This window comes from Lonchura striata, chromosome 3, assembly GCF_050655825.1.
Source record: "Lonchura striata isolate lonStrDom1 chromosome 3, ASM5065582v1, whole genome shotgun sequence".
Taxonomy (NCBI): Eukaryota; Metazoa; Chordata; class Aves; order Passeriformes; family Estrildidae; genus Lonchura; species Lonchura striata.
The window spans coordinates 34,331,025-34,345,412 of NC_140705.1; positions in this window are offsets into that span (position 1 = coordinate 34,331,025).

A 14,388-nucleotide genomic window follows, 5' to 3' on the forward strand; every position below is an offset into this window, starting at 1 on the left:
GACAGATTTGTTCAGCAGAAGTTCAATAGATGCCAGATATATGTCAAATAGCAGTACAACTTTCAACCCTGAGGGTAAAATAAATTTTAAGCAAAAAAAGATAAGGATGTATTTAATAGGGAAGGGAGATTATGAATTGTGATACCTTATGACCAAATATCACCTCTGCTCACTTGAAAAAAAAGCTGATTTATGCAATTAGATACATGAACGTATGCTAAGACTTACATATGCAAATATGTATATCATAGTGGTGTTTCTAGCAAAACTTAATTCATAACCTTTTAATAATTTTGGTATTTTCAGTGAACATCATAATTTTGCAAAGAGTTGTGAGCCTAAAACTCAGCCTGCTGATGTAATATCAAATTCTTCAGCTATTATGCTTTTGAAGTGGTAGTGTGACTGGTACAGCTTAGTGAGTTCTCACTTCCTACTCTGCCAGGCTTGAAGTTGCTCTTTAACTGAATCTGTACACCCACAGGAGGACATTTTTGATTGTACTGGCCTCCAGTGGCAACCTAAGAACCATTTTGGTTATGAGATGTAGTCAATCAAGTCCTTTACGCCTTCTTCTTGACTTTATGACTCTCACATTTAATTGGTCTTGCTCGCACAATACTGACTGTGTCACAACCATGTAAAAGACTAAGCCCTTCTGATTTTGGATTGCTCGACAAACTAGGATCATTAACAATGCTTTAATGCAGTCAATTGCGTATATCTAGAAGCAAATCCTATAAGATTACTTGCTGGAAAGCTTTTACACTGAAAAAGGATTAGGGGTCATTGCAGGCAAACAACATATTTGAACTTTCAGTGTGATGCTATGTGGAAAGACCTTGTCAGGCTTAAGACTTTGTAATCAGATACTCCCAAGAGGATTGGGGTGCCATTTACATTTCTATATATGACTAGAATGACACTGGCACTACAAGACTGTTTAAATTCCTATTTTCATGTCCTCTTTATGGAATTTTGAGAAAATGCATTAGTGTTTTAGAAGGCTCTTTCTGTCCTCCTTATAGAGAAGTCCATGCATACCCTCATGATAGATGTATACCAAGACTGAAGGCTGCTTTCCCTAAAGGGAAAGAATTCTTCTCTGATTTGGATAAATTTTTGATAAAGTGGAAGCAGAAAAGGACAAATAATCTTTGTCAGGAGCACCTGTAAGAGGTGCTTTATTTTTGACATTCTATTTCTGCCCAGATGTAGATGTTGCTACTAATCCTGTGAAGAGAGAGATTTATCCTTTTGCACAGAGTGGTTGGTCAAACTAGACCCGAGCCAAAAGATTTTCCACTGGCTCTTACAGGGTTTTTGCAATTTCCAAACACAGAAAACTGTAATGAACAGTGTTAAATGTTAAGTTCCCCTGCCCATTCGTTAGATCACTGTGCATTCTGATCATGACTACCTAATTTGAAAAAACATATTCCAGCACAGGAAGAAAATTGGTCACTCCTGTGTCTGTACACACCCCATGCAAGTAAGTATTTGGCATAGGTTATACCAGTACAACCCTGATGCTCAAAGCTGCTCTTCCTTCAGCACTTCTATCTAGAGACCATAATGAGACCCTTCTTTCTTGCCTATGGGGTATTTCTCATTTCTTTCCATGCGTCTTCTTGTTGTGAGATGATTTTCTAGTTTCATCAAAACCGCTTATATTTGAAAAGAGATCCAGATAAGCTGTCCTCAACTTCTTGAAAATTTGGGCTATAAAGAAACAGTGTCATAGATGAGGAGCTGAGCTCATTTTATTCTTAAGATAGGAATGTTTCCTCACACACTATATGGTTAGGTTATCACAAGAAAGCCTAATTTCTAGAGGAGGTGCAGCACTTGACCTTAGTGAACTAAATTACTACTTAAAGAATATGCATCAAAGTTGATTTCTTCTTGAGTTTAGTGTAATTGGGTAAACACATTGTGGAAAAATACTAATTACCATAAGAAGTGCTTAAGCATCATCCTTAACAAAGCCAAACTGTGTTTATCCTGCTGCTGTGGAATACTCAATGTAGGAGGAAAACAAATTACCTGTTAATTGCTTTGAGTACAGAAAAAGGGACAAATATTTCCTGATGCCACATTTATTTAATCCTGTGTGAAGAATAAGCACATTATTGATTTTTTTCAATCTTTATTTAGCTATCTAATGAGACAGTTTTCTAGAAGCGCTGAATGCCAGCACTCTCCTTGAAAGTGATGGTACCCTGATCTTGCAGCTCTAGAAAATGTTGTTTTTTAAGATCCAAAGATTGACAGGACCAAGTTATTGACCCTACCTCAGATTAGAAATTACATGTGTGAGAGCTAATACTGTGCTAAATTTGGGGTGACTTAGAGAACTCAAGGCTATTATTAGGAAAATGCAATGCTGTTTTAGCATGCACACTTGTATATGTAGCCTGCGTGGTTTGATCAAGAAACACTGCTTCCAGTGTGCAGAATGGTGAAAATTATCTCCAGGAAGTGTGATAAAGGAAGTGATAATCCAGTACTCCCAGAGTGGAGCCACATAAAAGGAAGAATAGCAGAGCTTGCAAGAGCAGGAGGTTAAAGATAGCTACAAATTTTTATGCTTGAAAGAGAGGAACAGCCTCTAGAAGCAAACATGGATTGAGATCAATATGTTGACAGACATTGCCTAATAGATCATGTCTACTGGGCTCCTTATTTATATCCTTGTGCATGCAATCAAGTGCCTATCTGGAAATTTCGGTCAAAAATAATAACTGATCCACATCTAGCAGGAGCCTCATTCCTACATGTTGTTAATAGAAAAAATATAGCCATTACTGAATCATATTGACTGTTGACACTTTTCCTTCACAGTGTAATTTTCTTTAGCCTTCATTTCTTTGGTGTCTTGAATTCAAAGAGCTCCAAATACTTCACAAATGCTAATTTAACCTCCCAGCTTCTCTGTATGGAACATAAGTATTATTACCCCCAGGGACTGCCTTCACTTTGTGTCAAGGAAGGGCTCACCACATTGCTGGTGTTGCTGTTCGCAGCATAGGAGACCTAAGGAGCAGAACCAGTGAAAGACTATCTTTGTTCAACAGGAAACAATTCTGATGATAAATCTCCAGGCACCAAGTCTAAAAATGGTCAGGAAAATGCAGCTGAATGAATAAATTTTTAAAAATATGCAGTAAGGGTGCCATATATAAAATATGTATATTGTGTTATGCTCCATATATATTTTGGTGTACAAACAGCATTGATAAACACAGGGATAAACATGCATGTGATTTTCAGGTGTAAATTAAAATCATTAAGTCTTACTGTTGTACTTAGCAATTGAGAGAATGGAAGTTCATCCTTTTGCATCTTTTTTTTGTTGTTTTTGCATTTACAGTGTCAGACTTGGCAGATCAGGGCAGAACACTCAGTATTTGTGGGTGTTTAATCTTGATGAGTTTGAGTGGGACTATTGTGAGGGAGGCTAGCTCACTGCATAATGCTATCATATTTGCATGTCTTTTCAAATAATTGATCATATGCATTTATGTCCCTTTAGTAAGCATTCATAGAATAAACAGATATTTCTCTATGACATGAAGACATTGCTTTTTTTACTCTATGCAGAATTTCACCTGGATTATAAAGCTATTTGATAACTACTCACAAAAAACCACAATGTGCATACCTTTCATTTAGACCAACAATGTGTACAGTTTATGTACATTAATAATAGAATCATCATTAAGTAAATTACTTTCTCATTAGGGGTGAATTTGTCTTTTTCTCTCAAGACTGACATTGGGGAGTTCAGCAAATCCATTATGAAGGTGTAATATCCAGAATGCTTGATAGTCATCCTAATTACCAATATTGACTTTGGAATAGATGTAATGAAGTGGAATAACTCATTTACATTGCATCTTGTCTACATTATTATTAATTTAAACCATCCATTTCTGAAGATTGAAGGTAGTTTTTGAGGATCTGGATTGGCAGATCCAATGGGGATGCTACATCCCTTCATCATGGCTTTTCTAACCTGTACCAGCCAGAGGGAATCTTAGTGGTCATTGCAATTCATCCAATAGATCCCAGCTCAGCTGTAGTGTTGAAGTTAGACCTAAATTATGTTCTGAGCCTTTTGAAATGCTAGAGTAGTTTGTAGAGTTAATTCAAACTTTAGAGAACAAAAGTGTTTAGAGAGTTTGGATGATACAAGGCAGTGCAGCAATGTCCCTGCATGCTCTGATTTTTTGTGTGTTGGTTCTTCACTGCACTCAGAAATCCTTGAATGTTATTGAACTGCCTCAAAAAATCTGAAGGGAAAAAAAGAAGGTTTCTTCTGTATATCACTGCTCACAAACTAGGAAAAACAAAATCAGAACTCTTTAAACTTTCTTTTTCATTGTGTAGTAGCAGAAAAGGATAATGAGGTAACACTTTTTTGCTCAAATAAATCAGATACAGGCAGCCTTGCCCATGCATCCCTCAAACACTTATATTCTCTGCACTACTTACCTTGGAGGGTTAATATCTGATTGTATTGTTTTACAAATCAGCCGTGTTCTGGTCCACTATTGATGTATAAAGTGTTCATATAGATGCTTTATGACAACATAGAATATAAGAGTATATAAAAGTACAGAATATAAATTGTTAACTTTTGACAGATTTTCCTTATGTGTTTGATGCAGGTGTAAAAGAAGAACCTGGGTCTTACAGGCTTCACTACAGTAAGACCTTGCACAAAGCCTCTGTAAGAATGATGGGGTTCTTCTGAGACAGAGTGGCGTTAAAAAAGGCAGAAATTTCCAGGAAAATCAAGCATAAGTGCAGAAATCCAAATAAACCAGATACAGTAATTTTGGCAGTGGGGAGGTTATTACCATTTTTTTTGCATTGCTTAGGGGTTTATGGAAATTTTCAGAAATATCTCCCTTCACAGGTCTGGAAGTCAGGTTTAATTATAACCTTTGCTGTCAATCCTGACACATAAAGCTGTAAACAAGCAAGAATTCCCTCTGAAAATCACCAAGCCACCTTGAAGTTTGCACTGTATTTGCTGATTCCAAACAGTTCGATGAATGGACTCTTCATGATCTCTCAGCACTGAGCCTGTAAAGTTGCTTCTGGCTCATGTCCAATTCAAGGCAACAATAAATTGTTATAGTCTTTTACAGGAAAATTTTAAAGCCAACATATATCTGTTCAAGTGCATATGCATCTTCAGCTTGTGGCCTGTTTGGGTTTTTAAGAAAGGATAATTAAACATTTTTTCTCCATGTAACATACATAGCAAATAAAGAATCAGATAATATTTCTGAGTGGATTTAAATATATTTCAGCTTGGGTCATTATATTTCAGTTTTCCCAAAAGGACAAGACTAAAATAACATAAGGTTCATAGCAAAGATAAAATAGGATTTTCTTAAAACAATAACAAAAACTGCAGTCAACCTGCTTCAAGCACCCACTTAAAACAATAATGAAAACTGCAGTGAATCTGCTTTAAGCACCCACTCAAGAAACAAGTGAAAAACCAGTCACTTAACATTTGATGATCTAAAAATTATGTGTTGACATATACTCAGATTGAAATCAGTTGAAGAAGCTTTGGGGATAGCATTTTAAGAGGAGGTTTCCTAAATAGATAATACTGTGGTGTTTTTTACAGTACCTAACATGTAAGTATTGTCATGAAATAGTAAAAAAAAGTGAGATTTTCCTAGAAAAATAATCACTGGGGGAAAAAATTGTAAAAAAATGTTCATTACAGAAGCATTAATCTCCAGTTCTTACTTGGAAGGGTGAAATTCTTGTCTTTGGCTGTATTTCCTGTATTCTGTAATCTTCTTCAAAGCTACATGTGCTTTTAGCTCTCATTTACACACTGGTCACTGTGACGACAGAGTACATTGTGCTATCAATGCCAAAAGTGTGAAGAGATGTAGATTTACCTCTAGGAATGTGATTCATTTATTGAAAATTGGACACTGAGCTAAGCTATTTATCTGCTTTCCAGCCAAAAAGAAGTAATTCTGAGCTACACTCCATTTTACCATAAAATTGATGTCTTCATAAAGATCAGATGAATCCTGCAGGTATTTCTCCCTTGACAATAAAGGAAATACAGGTAATGAGTTCATAAACAAATATCCATGGTGCGGGCACCTAAAATGACCTAAGATGAATGTTAGCCCTACCTAGCCTCACCAATTTAATTTAAATTCTGTGGCCTTTACTTCCTCATTAATACTGTTGTTTTCCCTGAATAAATCCTGTAAAGCAGAGACAAATGTGATAGGACACTTGAAAATTGTTAGCTCTGCAAAACACATAGCATATGGGAATTTGTAGAGTGTCTTTGTACAGTGTTTTTGTATCCAACTACCAGGGATTTCAAAAGTGTCAGTAATTCCTTATAGCTGAAAGTGTCAAAGTCTTCTCAAGTGCAGAGTGAACACCTGGTCTTCAGCAATAATGAAGGCTCTGGGCTGTATCATAGGTCAAAATATATGAGACCTGCTGAGCTGCTGAAAATTCTTCAGAACATCCTCCTTTATATCCCTCTTTGTTGAGGAAAAAAGGATTTTAGAAGGGTGAATTTAGAGCTCTCCACAAATCATTTAGTAAATAGGCTTTAATATTCTTCCTCGAAACTGAGTGGGAGAGGTGGGGAAAGACAAGGGAAAGGAAATTCCTTCTGTTTTACAGGCACAGATGGAGAAGGAACAGGACATCTGCACCTCCAGCGGGTTGCAGTAGTAGCTGCTTCCATGGAAGAGACCATCAGGAGTGTTTCTGACCTATTTGTGCCATGTGCTTTTATCTCGTTACTTATATGACCCAGTAATACTAGAAGAGAGAAGGTTATGATGTACTGCCTGCATACCTGCTTCAGGGACTTCCCACTCACACAGCTCTGTGTCACACAGGTAATGCCTCCCCTGTGAGTACAACTCTTTAGGATGGGTAGAAGAGGTTTACCTTAATATCACCATCCCATTCCCTCAGCAAGCAGACTTTAACATGACAGGTTTTGCTAGAAATACAACACTAAGATCTTTGTCTGACGTAAGTCAGGGCTGTTTTACCTCAGGAGATGAGACTGTCCGCAAAATTTAGGGAAGACGCTCTGTGCTGTCGTACCCAGTTTGGTGACACTTAGAACCCTGTGGCAGCTCTGTCCCTGTCAGCTGGCAAGGCTGGAGAAGAGACACAGTGAAAGATCTGTGTGTGCATCTGCATCCATGTGCAGATAAGCACATGTAATGTGGTGGAAATTTTAGAGGTCAGGATTGCGCAAACCATGAAGGCACCACAGAACCTGGGAAGTATATGAAGACTTGCTCGCAACAGTACCCTCAGTGCTTTTTCTTAGCTTAGATGAATGGGAAAAACATTTCCCCTTGATGTAAAATATAATTGATTTTCTTATATGTAGGCACCAGGGAAGTAACTGGTAGGAAAGATGCAGGTCATTGTTTGTATCTACTGACAAGTCCCTCCTTGTAGAATGTGAGCACTGAATATAGGGCTAAAAAGGTAATAAGCTATTCTTTGATGTGAAAAAAAATTTGGAATTTGAATCTGAGAGACCATCCTGAGTATGTTTAGATTTCCTGTCCCCAGTTTTTGAACTTGTCTAAAAGTGTCAGATCATCACAACATAGATTGTTCTAACCCTCTTGCAGTCAAGAGCCAATACAAAATCCTTCAGAACTGAAAACAACTGTCATTTCATTGAATGTTTCTCTCTATGGTTGGGTACCTTCTGTGGCATCAAGATGCATTTGATTGGTGGAAAATTAATTCTATTTCTTGCATTTAATTCTTTAATTGAAGAAAACACAATGTTTTCATTGTTTTTATAAATTTTAATAAGTATTCTTCCTAATGAATTTTTTTTTTTTTTTTTTTTTTTTTTTTTTTTTAGTTCTAAACGTTGACTAATAAGTACCTATTTCAGTCTATGTTTCTATAATAAAACTAACTGGTATTTCATCACTGGCTAGCCAATATTCTTGCCACATATTTTGAAGCCACAACTAGACATAATACTAATTCTACTATCAAAACTAATTATGGAACAACTCACCACTCTAAACCTTTAGCTCAGTCCCATCTGTGCACAAATGGGAGACATTAATCTTTTTTCCTTTTTTTTTTAATTAAAAATCTGTAAGGCCAAGGAACACAGTTAAATATTACATTGATTTTATGTTTTTGCTCTCTTGCTCACTTGGGATGGCAGTGCTCAGATCATGCCAGGCAATACTTTTTAACATGATTCACATGTTCCTATTTTTTTCTGTAAAATCCAACTCATTCTATCATTGGTGGGACTAAATATCAAAAATATAAATCAGAGCAGTAGTTAAGGGTATAATATATTTAAAGAGTTTTAAAATAAGGTATAATTTAATTCAGCAATCTAGCAATCAGTAAAGGCTAAGTCTTATTTTCCTACTTATGCGAGTTACTACATTGCAATGAGATTAGTCACCTAACATAAGTAGGAGTTGGTTCTGCAATAAATCTGCAAACACACAAAAAAATCTAGTTAATCCTGAAATACCATTTTTAGCTTGCTCTCATTGTGTCTCTTTAATATTGTAGAGGTCTCCTAGTAGTGACAGTTTTAACCTTGGCTCTCCTGCTTTTTGAGAGACGAAACCAGCCCTTCATCTGAATGGTTTTTTCATAGTTTAATATCCTCATCTGTTTAACTTGAAAGCTAGACTAAAAAAATGAATAATAAATTTGATGAAATCTGGTTAAAGAAAACATTTCATTGAATCTGGATTGCTCCCAGCTATCTTAATTGAACAAAGGGAAATTTTCCAAGTACACCTTCTATATTGGCTGGCTGCCTTAGAAGTTCTCTGAAGCTAGAAGAAAAAGTCCTTCATCTCCAAATTAAAACATATATTGTAAAAAAAAAATCCCAAACTGTTAAAATATGAGATATGAAGTTACACCAGAAGTAATATAAGCCAGATTCTTTCATTACAAGCTGGCACTAGAATTAAGCTGTCTGGTTTGGTGATGGAACAGATAACGGAGTTCTGGTTTTTAGGATTGTGTAATTTTGCATATTGATAAAAAACCTGTTTTTTAAAAGAAAAAGGTTCTCATTATATTTGGATAGGTGTAAACTCTTAAAAGTACCAGCACTATTCCCTAGCAATGCTGAAGTTGGTCTGCAAGGTCTGACCCCAAATTGAAGCTGGGGCTGCCAATACCTCAAAGCAGTAAGGAGACAGCTGGTGGCATCAGAAGAATCAACTGGAGCTGGGGTTATTTGAAGATTAACCCAAAATGCAGTGTTTCCTCAAGGCACATCATCCCTTCAATATATTACACTATGGTCTCTGGTGGCCAGAAGTCTGCACAGCCTGATTTTCCAGCAGCAGTTGGAGGGCAGTGCAATGGGTAAGCTGATGACTGCCAGTGAAAAAAGTTCCAAACTTGTTATACTGGGGCTTTCTGACAGGGGTTTCTTCAATATTAAGCTGCCAAGGAATTCCCTTGGTGGTGGGAAGGGACTCTAGGCGAGGCAAAGTCAGGCTGGTGGTGGCAAAGCCTCACAAGGGCTTTTCCTGGCATGGAGGAACAGCAGCACAGGGGCTGTGAGCAGTTGGCAGCATCCCTCCACCATGAGCACTTTGAAATACAACCATGCATCATTTTGCAAAAATCACTTTTAAATTAGCAGGTTCTGGTTTTGCCTGTTATGGCACTCCCAGGATGGGGTCTACCAAACCCCATGTTGGTGGGATGTCCAGGACCTTACACCTTGCTCTGTAATGCAGTGTTACAAGGCAGTGCATGTGGAATTGAAGGCAGTGGTTTGTATGTGGTGCCTAACAACAGCCTGTGCTCCCACCATGAGACCAAAGGCCTTTTCCACTTGGAAAGTGTACCTGCTTCTCAGGAGAAACAGGAACATGTGATTTTCATAGTAAATAAACCGAAGCAGAGAAAGGCAGCAAAAATATACATATTTAAAATGAAGGGGAGTTATTGGTTATTAGCTGTATGTGGTATTTCTGTCTGCTCATAACAGCAATCTGCCTTGTCTTCTCTAGACATAATTCCATGTACTTGTCACATAAATTGCAAGTTCATGGAAGCTGCAATTTACCATTGGGTGTATGGCAATCACAGTCAAATTATACTGAAAAATTAGTATACATAGAATTTAGTCTGCAGAGGCATGTAATAAAATAATGTTTTAAAAGAGTTATTCAGGCTCTTAAAAGTTAGGGAGTGCCAAATTTCAAAGACTAGCTGGAATTCAGCTCAATTTTTGGTAGTATCATACCGAATGACACAGTCACATCCATTTCCCACAGTGTTCCTACCTTGTTTGTCTGAAGTATTGACAGACCTCACTGAGGGAGAAAAAAATCAAATATTCCACTTTCAGTAAGCTCAACAATTACTTACACATTTTTTAACACAATTATTCAAATCCTCTATTGAATTATTAATTTCCTCATGAGATTTACTGTGATGATCTCTTTGCAATGTTATCACTGTTTACCAACATTATTTAATGTATTCTTACAGCTCTGTTTGAGGTTACTCTTCCTATAATTTTATGTCCAAGGACCTAAGACAGAGAGACCTGAAGAACAGATATGAAACCCAGAATTATCAAGTATTATCTAAATTTAAGAATGCCCAATTTTAGAAACTCAGAGCCTGATTTTTTTTATCTGTTCAAGTTGCAGCTAGCAATTTTAAGTGCAGCTGTGAATGTTGAGGCTTTTTCTAATTTAGACCCAGATGTCTCCAACTGGGCCACAAGAAAATGAAAAATGACAGAGGCAGGGATAGCATCAATCTCTCCAGGGCAGCGTTCAATTGCCTGCAGTCCCCTGCCTCATTTTCTGCACATTTTATAACTTCTGGAGCTTGTGAAGTAGGAGTCATGCTCACAACAATGAGAACAGATACATGACCCTGAAACCCTCTTTAATTATTTGATTGCAAATAATTTTTTCCCAGCTTATTCAGTGCAGAGAAAGAATGATCTCCAGAAAAACATTGTAATGCAAACAGAGCAGGTTGCACATGCATTTCCCAAGTATCAAGAACCTCTGCCTTCTCTGGTACATTAATGGGAATATTTTCATGCAAAATATTGAAATAATTTCTTAATAAAAGGACATTTTATCTTTTTTTTTTTTTTTTCTTATCACTGCTCTGTTCTGGAGAGAAATGGTCATGTGGTGAAAGCCTAAGGCAAGAAATTAGGAAATTTATTTCCAGAATAACTTTTGCCGTAGACTTTCTTAGTGACCTTGGGCACTCCTTATCCTTGCTGTCATTACCTTTCATCATCTTGAGGCCTGGACTAGCACAAGGGCTGCTTCAGGGTAGTTTTGTGGTGCTTGACTCATTATTCTTGGTAGAGGGTCAGATTCTTAGGTACTATGAAATTGTGAAGTATTGTGCAACAGCATGCTGTAACATAAGTGTCAAACACAAAGTGTTGCTATTAAATACTAGTAATGGCCTAATTGTATTAGGAAATAAGCCCTTAAAAATTGTTTGTACAAGATATCTTTATGAATGTCACTATTTCGGCTTGGCTTGAGCATGATGATTAAGTCTGAAGGCTCTGATGGCAAATATAAAATGTGCAGCATCACTGCCTGGCTTCAGAGCTGTGCTACACAGAAAAACAAGTAAATACATACTGTAGGACATCCTGGGCTGTCCTACTCATTGATCTGAACTACCTGGTTACCTACCAAATATATTACCTACCAAATATTATACCTACCTATCAAATATATTTTGATATAGTCCGAAAAAATCCTACCCAAGGAACAAAAGTACTGAAGCTTGAGAACAGAGACTCAAGCTGTGTCTTTATGAGGGCCATGTGTTTGGGACAAGCAGACAAGCAGCTCTCCAGGACAACCCAGAACCACACAGGATGTTCTTGGGGTTGCAAGCAGCAGAAGTGTGGGGAGATAATGCTGTAGGTGGAGCTGGTGAGATGGCTAATGAAATACCACAGTCCTTTAATCGTTTTAGAACACAGAGGAGAATGAAGGCAAAAAGCACAGAAACAACATTTCTGTCAAAGGGACAGAAACGACAGTTGTTAATTTGGGTAGATGTTAGAATTTTATAAAGAGATTAAATTCCTATAAATTGGTATCTTTCTGGAGAAAATATGATAGGTGGGATAAGTCTCTTCAGGGAGTTTTTAGTGGGCTGGTAACTAATCATGGGAATATGTCCCCACCAAGGATAGTGGTGGATTTTCTGTCCTTTAGGAGTCACAGCTTGGATGCCATCTGGAGGATAGGCAGTAGTCCAAGACAAAAGCATCAATATCGGTGATATACAGGACAATCTAATGATCCCTTTTGGCCTGACACTCAAGGAACTGAAGTTCACAGGAGCTCTGCCACTGACTTGAACGAAGGCAGGATTTCATCTTCTGTTCCCAAGGCTTTAATAATAGAAAAGGTATTAATTACCTCCACTCAAATGAAAGGAGTCAGAGTGATGTGCAGTACCATGAAGAAAAGCTGCCAACAGAAGCAGCAATGATGCAAATTGAAACCAACTTCCTTTTTTTTTTTTTTTTTTTTAATTTTAAAGTGAGTATTTTCTGCATTTCAGCTGCATAGTCTCTTGAAGCACATCTGTGTGGTCAGTTCTAATTATAGAACTCTTCTGGGACATAACCCTGCATGCAGTGGGAACCAGAGCTGCATCGGCGATGGTAAAAGCAGCAGATGAGAGGGAGAGATCCCAGTGATCCAGATTTTACAAAAAGAATGGATGCAATTTTGGTAATTGAAAGTGAGGGAGATTGTCAAAGACAGGTCAAATTGAAGGTCAACTACATTCTCAGTGAAGAGAAGCAGGATTAACAGCAATGGATAATTCTGGACTCTGGAGATGACTGCATCTCTGTCAAAGAGCCAAGAGAAAAGATAGATTCTTCTGCTTCAGTGGGGTTGACTATTGCTTCAACTTCAGAAACTGGCTTATTTATATAGCTGCCATTTAGATACCTTGCCAGAAGTGAGGCTGCTGGCTATGTATTAGTTTCTGTTAATAAGACAGATTCTAATGTTACAGATCTTCACATTTTCTATTTCTTTCTGTCTCTGTTGAGGGGGTGGGGGTGATGCAACACAGCAGCAGCATACTCTGCTCATTAATGGCTGATGAGTTATTTACCTTCTTCCACAGAAATAAGATCTAGAGAACTTTCTATAATTAAAAAATATGTCTGGTCTAAAAAAATATATATTAAAGGTCAAATACAGGAAATACTCTGACGATACTGAAGATACTGAATGAATACTTTTGATTTTCCTGTTTTCATTTAGATTTGCATTTTGAGACACTGGTTAATCAAATGCAAGAGGTCCCTCTAAGGTATGAACAGAATCCAGTGAAGCATGGATGTATACCCAGAGTGCACACCTACAGAGAAAACCAAAAACATATAATTGATCAAAATGTCTGTGAAGTATCCTCTAAAAGGATTCCAGCATCAACTATTTTTGATAGTGAGTATATACAGTGTAGCCATCAGCACAGTCAAAGTATAATAGTTAATGCTATGCTTTAGATATTAGAAAATGGAGAGAAAAGCATAAATAAATGGGTTCCAGTTTATCAACTCTGCCTGGTATATGCTTGTCTCAGAAAACCCTGAAATTCCAAACTGAGTTTGTAACAACCTTATTCTGGAACAAAGATTACATGACTGCTCCACTGAATCAGTGCTTCACTGAATCAGTGATTCACTATCACATCTCATTTGCATGAAATTGCACTGTTTTTTCATGATAGTTAGAACTAGGACATACAAATTTTGCCTTGCTCTTTCCTGACATGACCTATGATCTAAAGAATTCACATAGTCTCAGTGCTTCTTGATCTCCTTATCAAAAAATACAATGTCAGTTAAGCCATAGAATCAATGGAAATATCTGTGGTTTTAGAGTTCCTTGCACCTTTCTGTTCCCTGATCTGTTTTTTTTCCTTTCTCTCTAGTGGTAGGAGAATGTCAGCATGTCAAAGAAGTCTGGCTTGTCCAGCTGTACTTCTGCCTCTGGCCTAATTGGAAAATAAGAAGATAATTGAGTAAAAGTCTTCTTAAGGAGTGTCTGTGATTACTAGATTATTAGGGGATAGTGTTACCATCACTGACCAAACTCAGACATGACAGCACCATATCCAATCCTATTTTCTGTACTTTTGATATTACAAAAAACATCAAAGTGGTGCTGCTGAAATGCTAAATCTATTCACCATGAGAAGAAAAGATCCCAGTACTACAATGCTTTTTCTATTTGACAGCTTCATCACATTAAGCGTTCTCTTTTAGTGTCCCTGTACCCACTTTTGCTATATTCACAG